This window comes from Sapajus apella, unplaced genomic scaffold (genome assembly GCF_009761245.1).
Source record: "Sapajus apella isolate SASKATOON/1434 unplaced genomic scaffold, GSC_monkey_1.0 scaffold106, whole genome shotgun sequence".
NCBI lineage: Eukaryota > Metazoa > Chordata > Mammalia > Primates > Cebidae > Sapajus > Sapajus apella.
Window position 1 is genome coordinate 1,201,675 of NW_022437046.1, and position 8,891 is coordinate 1,210,565.

Genomic DNA, 8,891 nt, shown 5'->3' on the forward strand with positions numbered 1-8,891 from the left:
TATTTTTTGAGACAGAGTCTCACTCTGTTGCCCAGGCTGGAGCGCAGTGGCATGATCACTGCAGCCTCAAACTCCTGAGCTCAAGTGATCCTCCTGCCTCGGCCTCTTCAGTAGCTAGGACTACAGGCACAGGGCACCATGCCATTTAACTTAGTTTATTTTAATGATTAGATAAATTAAAATGTATAAAGTATTTGAATAGTGCCTGGCACATTAAATCATCTATTTAACCACCACCACCATCACCAGAACTCCTTCTCCCTGTTTTTTGTTTTTTGTTTTTGAGACGGAGTCTCACTCTGTCACCCAAGCTGGAGTGCAGTGGCATGATTTTGGCTCACTGCAATCTCCGCCTCCCGGGTTCAGGCAGTTCTCCTGCCTAGCCTCCCAAGTAGCTGGGATTACAGGTGCCCACCACCTCACCCAGCTAATTTTTGTATTTTTAGTAGAGACGGGGTTTCACCATGTTGGCCAAGCTGATCTCGAACTCTTGACCTCATGATCCACCTCCCATGGCCTCCCAAAGTGCTGGGATAACAGGCGTGAGCCACTGTGCCTGGCCCAAGAATTTAAAATTTTAAAAATACATCTCTGTCAAAGAACAATGGAGGGGTAAGGATCCAGGCACAGTCCAGCATCTCCCTGATGCCTCCACGCAGGCCTTTCAAACTGCACCCACTCTGACCATGCTCCACTTTCCACAGACCTGCTCCTTCAGCTGTCCCTTCCTCTGGGGAAGTGGGGAAGGGATGGCGTTAGGGGGATGCAGAGCCCATCCCTCAGCCCTGCCATCTGCCCCACTTCTTAGGACTTCCTGGGATTGACTGTCCTTCCCTTGACTCCTCCATCCCTCTGGTCCCCCACCCCTCTGGTCCCCTGGTCTCACACAGCACGGCCCCTCCCACCCTCTGGCTTCTGCCGGTTCTAACCATTTTCTTTGATCCCTAGTGCCACCTCCCCATGGTCCTCCTCAGCAACCTCAGCCTTGCTCTCCTTCTCAGGTGGAACCCTTTGACTTGACCCCAGTCCTGTCGGTCCCTACTCTAGAGAGCCCACAGTCCCAGCTCCCTGAGGCCCTGCTCTTCTGGACTGGCTGTACAGGGCTGAGCTGTGGCATTTGCTGCTACTGTCAGTTGCAGTACTAGGTTCAGAGAAGGCGGGCCCTGGGACTTGGCAGCAGGGAGGGGCTTTGTGCTCTGGGTGGATGGCATAGCATAGTTGTCAGTGGAAGGGTTGTAGGGGAGCTCGTAGCCCTCTTCCTTTACCTGAACTTGGTACCCCAACGCATTTTGGGCGCCTGAGGCAGATCATAAAGGCCCTGTGGAAGGGCTGGGGCCAGGCCCTTGGATTCATGATAGATGGGATCTTCTTTGGGGTCTGTCAGCTTGGCCTTCAGCAACTGCTGCTGCGCATGCTCATACAAGTCCCAGTAGAGAGCCTTCCTCCATTGCACTCCCTCTCCTGTCCAAGCAGGGGTGCTGTCCAAGGGGTCTGAGTATAAGGAGTCCTGGGAAGGGCCTGGAGCAATGCGCAGGGAGTCTAAGCGCTCAGCATACAGGGCTGGGGGGCTGTCAAAGAGCTCTTGGGGGCCAGGTGGAGAAGACAACTTCCCCTCTGCCACCTCCCCTTCATGGGAGTCAGCTCTGAGAACATCGTGCCCCTGTCTGGCTTTTCCCTGGGCCTTCTGCTGGTGGATGGCAGTCTCAACTGCCCGGAAGATGTCATTTCCCTGTGCCATCTGGAAGGTGAAGTTTCCAGGACCCGAGGGGCAGCGGCACTGGCCTCAAAAGGGAACATGACCTTGTCCGGGCCATAGTGACACAACAGAGTGTAGGGCCAGAAGAGGAGCACCTCCAGTATCTGAAAGTCAGCCTCTCACCCTCCACCCTCAGCACATAGGAGCCATGCAGGCCACAGTGCTCGGCGGCCTCAGTCCTCTGCACCGTTACACGGAATTGGGATCCTTCCCAGGTGGGGCTGCACAAGGAGTTCTCTAGCATCTCCAGGGCAGAAAGCTTAGGTGGGTTATTAGCAGGCACCAGAGCCCATCTACCTTTTGGAAAAGGGTTTCAGCACAGCGTCTGCACCCAGGCTGCACTGGACGGTGCATCGGCCACCAGCAGGTGCTAGCGCTGTACAGTGTCCAGGAGGAAGGCAGTGGTGCTGGGTTCAGGGGGGCTCTGCACGGCCACGAGGGCCACACTCATACACTTCACCAGATGGATCCCCTTGCAGTCCAGGTGGCATGAGCTCCCTTGACCACACCCAGAGCTTGACCCTTTATGATCAAAAAACTCGAGCTGTGCTACGCCATGGGGACTGTCCGGGTAGAGCACAGCCCAGGTCTTCCTTCATTTCTTGGTCTCAAAATGCTGACTCTGCAAAAAGAGCGGCCCTTCCATCACAGCTCCATTTGTGGCCCCAGTGGTTCCTTACCCCCTTCTCCTTCTTATCAAGTGACTGAGTACTGTGGCACTGACAGATCCAGACTAGACTCTGGCCAGGCTCCTCTGATCCGTTACTCCTGATGCTTGCATATCTAACCTAGACACGACGCACCTCTGCATCACCTTTACCTGAAAGATTTCAGAAGACATCAGGGCCTTGCAGAGTTACCCAGCCTAAGGCCTTCAATTTTGTAAATGAAGAGACCAAGGCCCAGTGAGGGGTCCTATAGAAAGAGTAAAAGTAAAACCAATGAGTATGTGTCAGAGGAGGAGTCCCCACAGAAGGAGTGGCATCCAAGAGGATCCTGGGCACAAGTACAGTGGGGACTGTCCTGGATCTTCTACTCTGGTCCCTGCTCTGACATTAACTTAGTCTGTGAGCTCAGGCAGTGGAAGCGGTTGAGGAAAGACCCATTCCCCAAGAATATCCTGTCCTCAGAGTGTGGCCACCACACTGGCTTCTTACCCCAACACACTCCTGCCAGCCCTCCTCTCCTCTGGGGGCGGCGCATGCAGCAGCGGCTCCTTCCTACCATCGAAATGCATCTTTGTACCCTCTGAAGCAATGTCTTCAGTGTCATCGTTATTCAATTATGATTGGAAGCTGAGCTTGATCAGATGTCCAATCTAACTTCTATTAAGTCATGAAACTTCTCTATCAGTGAAAAGTTAACACATTGTCTGGTCCTGCTTAAGGACAAGATCTCCTTTCACCCCTATTTACCAAATCCATAAGCAGCCATATTCCAAATCCTTATTCTCTGCTGCTGGGACTATCTGTCCAGGGAGAGTGGGAGGCAAACACATCTACTGTATATGATCCTGCCCTTTCTGTCAGAACCCACAGTCTTTTGCTCATCTGTCTGAAGACAACCCTTGCTGACCATTCTCCCCACCAGTACCTTAGGTCACACAGTCTTCCACTCATTTGGCTTTTTGTCCTTAGCTTCTAGCATCAAGGCTTTCCAGGCTCCCAAATGGCCAGCCACCAGGCATCCCTAAAGAATGAGGAAAGACCTTAATCCGGTTTTACAAACATTTGTTTTTTGAGATGGAGTCCCGTTCTGTCACCCAGGCTGGAGTGCAATGGCATGATCTCAGCTTACTGCAACCTCTGACTCCTGGGTTCAAGCGATTCTCTTGCCTCAGCCTCCCGAGTAGCTGGGATTACTGGTGACCACCACAATGGCCGGTTATTTTTTTTATTTTTTGTATTTTTAGTAGAGATGGGGTTTCACCACTTTGGCCAGGCTGGTCTCGAACTCCTGACCTCAGGTGATCCACCCACCTCGGCCTCCCAAAGTGCTGGGATTACAGGCGTGAGCCACCATGCCTGGCCACAGTCTACAAACATTTTTTGAGTGTTCAATCCATGATGGACTCTCATGAGGCACTAGACACATGGGAATATATTAATCTGGATGCTTTCTTTAAGGATCTCCCAGTCTGGTAGGCACATGGGAACTTATCTGGGGAGAAGGGGGATTTTCCTTTAGAATATCTTAGTTGTTTGTGTAAAAGAATAGTACAGAGAAGTTTTGTTGACTCCTTTAAAAAGGTGAAAGAAAAAACAAAGTTTGACCCAACCAACCTTGCCAGGCACTGACAAGCTTATCCAGGTGATATGGTTTGGCTGTGTCCCTACCCGTCTCATCTTGAATTGTAGCTCCCATAATTCCCACATGTTGTGGGAGGGACCCAATGGGAGGTAATAAAATCATGGGGGTGGGTCTTTCCTGTGCTGTTCTCATGGTAGTGAATAAGTCTCACGAGATCTGATGGTTTCATAAATGGGAGTTCCCCTGCACAAGCGCTCCTGTCTGCTGGAATGTAAGATGTGACTTTGCTCCTCATTTGCCTTCCGCTGTGGATTGTGAGGACTCCCCAGCCGTGTGGAACTGAGTCCATTAAACTTTCCTGGCCAGGTGGGGTGGCTCACACCTATAATCCCAGCACTTTGGGAGGCTGAGACAGGTGGATCACCTGAGGTCAGGAGTTCGAGACCAGCCTGGCCAACAAGGTGAAACCCCGTCTCTACTAAAAAATACAAAAATTAACTGGGTGTGGTGGTGCATGCCTGTAGTCCCAGCTACTCAGGAGCCTGAGGCAGGAGAATTGCTGGAACTGGGGAGGCGGAGGTTGCAGTGAGCTGAGATCATGCCACTGCACTCCAGCCTGGGCAACAGAGTGAAGCCCCATCTCAAAAGAAAAAAAAAAATTCTCTTTCCTTTATATATTACCCAGTCTTGGATATGTCTTTATCAGCAGTGTGAGAACAGACTAAGACACCAGGTTATTGTGCATGGGAAAGAACCTGCCAATGGGCTGCCATAGTGAACAATTATGGAGCACTCATCCAGCACCGTTCTTCCCTCCTGGGAACTGTCAGGCCCATCTAGATGGCTACCCAGGGACCACTGCTTTTACAAAATCCTGCCCTCAGTCATAATCCGTCCAGGTGTGGATCCCTTTCAAAGATGGGTCACTAAAACCTTTCCTTACTATTTTTTTCTTATTTGAACTTGGAAACAAGTCATTCTTTTGTTTTTGCTTTTTAAGAAACAAGAGTCTTGCTGAACCCAGGTGAGTTCAGTGGCACAATCATAGCTCATTGCTGCCTTGACTTCCTGTGCTCAAGGCATCCTCCTGCCTCAGCCTCCCAAGTAGCTGGCACTACAGGCATGTGTCACCACAGCCACCTAATTAAAAAATTTTCTTTTCTGTAAAGTCTTACTATGTTGCCCAGGCTGGTCTCAAACTTCTGGGCTCAAGTGATCCTCCTGCCTATCTCCCAGTTCCCTGGGATTACAGGTGTGGACCACCACACCTGGCCCAAGTCATTCTTTTTTGAATGGTGAACGCTATAAATATGAAGTTCAGGAACTGTCTGCAGGCATATTCTCCATCATGAAGAAAAGAAAGGTGCTCTTCAGTGAAGAAAGCAGATATCTATTAGGATTTAAGTCCCTAGTTCCAGTTATCCTTGAGACATCCTTGCTTTTTTTGCAAATTAGTTGTTCAGCCCCTATTAGATTTTATTACCCAACACATTCTTCTTTATGTTTAATCTAGTTCAAGTTGGATTTCTGTCACTTCCAAACAAAGGAATCGCAATTAAAAAATCAGTACAAGGTGTGGAGTGATGCACATGGCAGAACCTAAACCATGGACCTGGCCCTGTTGATGCTGAGGACAGCATACAGTGAGAGTCCCTCCAGCCTGAGTCGGGAAGTGAGCAGTTCTTGTTAGGTGGCAACCGAAGCAGCCAGGGAAACCACTGCATGCCGTGTTTTAGAACAACCTCCCCTGTCCCTGCCCCGTGGTTGCAGCTTCAGGGGATTCAGGGGGAACATGGCAAAATATTGGAGCACATTGTCTATAGCTGGCAACCCCAGGAAGATGCTTCCAGGGAGGGACAAGCACAGGACAAGCAGTATGACGATCTGTAGCTCTGGTGGGGCCTCCTCTGCCTGGGGCCCGCAATCCCAGGCGGCTGCAGGGGAATAATCATTTGCTTTGCAGACTGGCTGCAGGCAGGTTCTGTGCACACCCTAAAGTGAATGGGTTGATTAGGAAAGGGGGAATGCCTGGTAGATGAAATGGGAATATCTGGGGTGATCTAGAGGAATTAATGACCTGTGACTCTTCCAGTCCCCGCTTGGCACCCTGGCCTGACAGTAAGGGTCAACATTTCTTTTTCTTTTTTTGGCATCTGGCACCTGAAACCACTTCTAAGTTAGGGAAATTCCCCATCTAATAGATGCCAGATACTTGTCTTCTGAACTTCCCTCACAACCAGGGTGTGGTGTAGACATTTGGTCTTGTCTTAGCCAATCCTGTGCACAGATCACAGACTAAGTTAAGAAATCTATAGCTAAGGAAGTGAGGATTCAGAGACCCTACAAACTCCCTCCAGGGACAATGGGGTTGTAGTAAGACCTCGTTCTAGAGGGAGCAGAGACCCTACAGAGCTTGCTCTTGGCAGCAGGAAGGGGCAGTGGTGGTAGCATTGTCCTCCTGGAGAAAACCCTGCAGCTTAATTTGGAGCATTGTTCTGGTTGCATGTGTGGCTTTCTATCTGGTTCTCTTGTTGTTCCTGAAATTCTCCGAGATACCTAATATCTTTTATGCAGTTAATAAATTTTTTTTTGGTTAAATAAGATGGTGTTGGGTTTTGTTGCTTGTAACTAATGACTCTAATATATAAATTGGTGCTAGATGGACTGAAGGCATCAGACTCTCAGAGAAATAGCTGGAATCTAGGAATGGTTGTGGTGCCTGATGGGGACTATAGGCAATGAAAATCCAGGGATAGGGTGGCACTTAGTGGCAAATTAGCTCATCCGTTTATTACTAGCGGTTATCTGGAATGAAGTGTTCATTGAGAACACAGACTTGGGGGACTGTCCAACGTGAGTCTGAAGGGAATGAGGTACTAATGGATTGGGAGGTGGTGTAGACAGCTGAAAGTGAGAAGGAAAGAAACAAATGCAAAGTTTGCTGTCACTCCATCCTCTGTGAGAACTAGAGCATTGTTTGGAAGAGGGACATGCTGGGGTGCTTACATATGGAAGAATTTGGATGGCTGAGAGCTCTGAGCTTCTACGAGCTAGGGCTAGGTTGGGTACACCTAAGGGAAAATCCAAAATAACAATGGTATAAACAAAATAATATATTCTTTCTTCTCACTAAGAATGAATCTGTGGGTAGGGAGTCCAGTGCTGGTGTGGCTATTCCAAGGGCGTTAGGGCCTTCCACTCCTTCCTTCTTTCTGTTTTCTCTTCCTAGAGTGTGGTTTCTATCCTCAGGCTTACTTAATGTTCTAAGATAGCTGTTGGAGTTCCAACCATCACATCCACATTCTAGGAAGCCAGATGAAGGAGAACGCAAGCAAAAGTACACCTCTCAGTGAGACCTCTCCCTGTAAGGAAACTTCTTAGATGCTCTGTGCAGCACTTCCGTTTACTTTGTATTTAGCTGTATGAGCACATCAAACTGAAAGGGAGACTAGAAGAAGGCATGAGTTTTAACTGGGCACATTAGTATCCCAAATAAAATAGGGTCTTCATTGCTGAGGAATAAGGAGGGAATGGATATCAGGCAGGGAAGTAACCCATTCCTCTGTAACAATTACCCCACAACTTACTAGTGTAAAACAATACACATTTATAATGTAATAATTTCTGTGCATCAGGAATCTCAGAGCAGCTTACTTGAGTTCCCTGCTTCAGGGTCTTTTCCAAGGCTACAATCAAGATGTCAGATCTGCTGTCTCAAATGAGGGTATGGCTTAGACCAGGTCTGCTTCTAAGCTCATGCACATAGCTCTTTTCAGGGCTCAGTACCTCAAGAGCAATTGGACTGAAGGACTCTGTTTCTTATCAGATGTTGGCCAGAGGTCAACATCTTTTAGAACATGGTTCTTTGCACTATGGACCTCCCATCAGCACAAGCATGTTAGAAGAGTCAGAGGGAATGTCAGCAAGACACAGGCAGCCTTTTGTAACCTAATATTGGTAATCACATCCCATCACTTTTGCCATATTCATTTCCTTAGAAGTAAATTACTAGCCAGGTACAACAGCTTACATCTATAATCCTAGCACTTTGGGAGGCTGAGACAGGAGGATAATTTGAGCTCAGGAGTTTGAGGTCCTGAGCAACATAGCAAAACCTCCTCTCAACAAAATGCATAAAAATTAGGGTGGTGTGCGGTGGCTCATGCCTGTAATCCCAGCACTTTGGGAGGCCAAGGCGGGTGGATCACAAGGTCAGGAGTTTGAGACTAGCCTGACGAACATGATGAAACCCATCTCTACTAAAAATACAAAAATTAGCCGGGCATGGTGGTACTCATCTGTAATCCCAGCTACTCAGGAGGCTGAGGCAGGAGAATTGCTTGACCCCAGGAGGTAGAGATTTCAGTAAGCTGAGATCACGCCACTGCACTCCAGCCTGGGGGACAGAGGGAGGCTCTGTCTCAATAAATAAATAAATAAATAAATAATAAAATAAAATAAGCCGGTATGGTGGTGTGCACCTGTAGTTCTGGCTATGCAGGAAGCTGGGGCAGGAGGACTGCTTGAGCCCAGCAGTTTGAGGCTGCTAGTGAGCTATGATCACACTATTGCAACCCAGCCTGGGTGCACTTACCAAAGAGTCTGGATGCCATGTGTCAGTTCTAACAGCTGGGGGTTGTAATAACTTATAAGTTCTAGTAACTTATATTTATTTATTTATTTATTTAGAAACAGAGTCTCATTCTGTCACCCAGGCTGGAGTGCAGTGGTCTGACCTAGGCTCACTGCAACCTCTGCCTTCCAGGTTCAAATGATTTTCTTTCCTCAGCCTCCCAAGTAGTAGCTGGGATTACAGGCGTGCACCACCACATCTGACTATTTTTTTTTTTTTTTTTTTTTTTTTTTTTTTTTGTAGAGATGGGGT

At 48.5% G+C, this 8,891-nt stretch overlaps 1 pseudogene; it reads right to left on the reverse strand.

Annotated features, from left to right (window-relative positions):
• Positions 1-542: 542 nt before the first annotated feature.
• LOC116536971 lies at positions 543-2,784 on the reverse strand (annotated as a pseudogene).
• Positions 2,785-8,891: the final 6,107 nt, after the last annotated feature.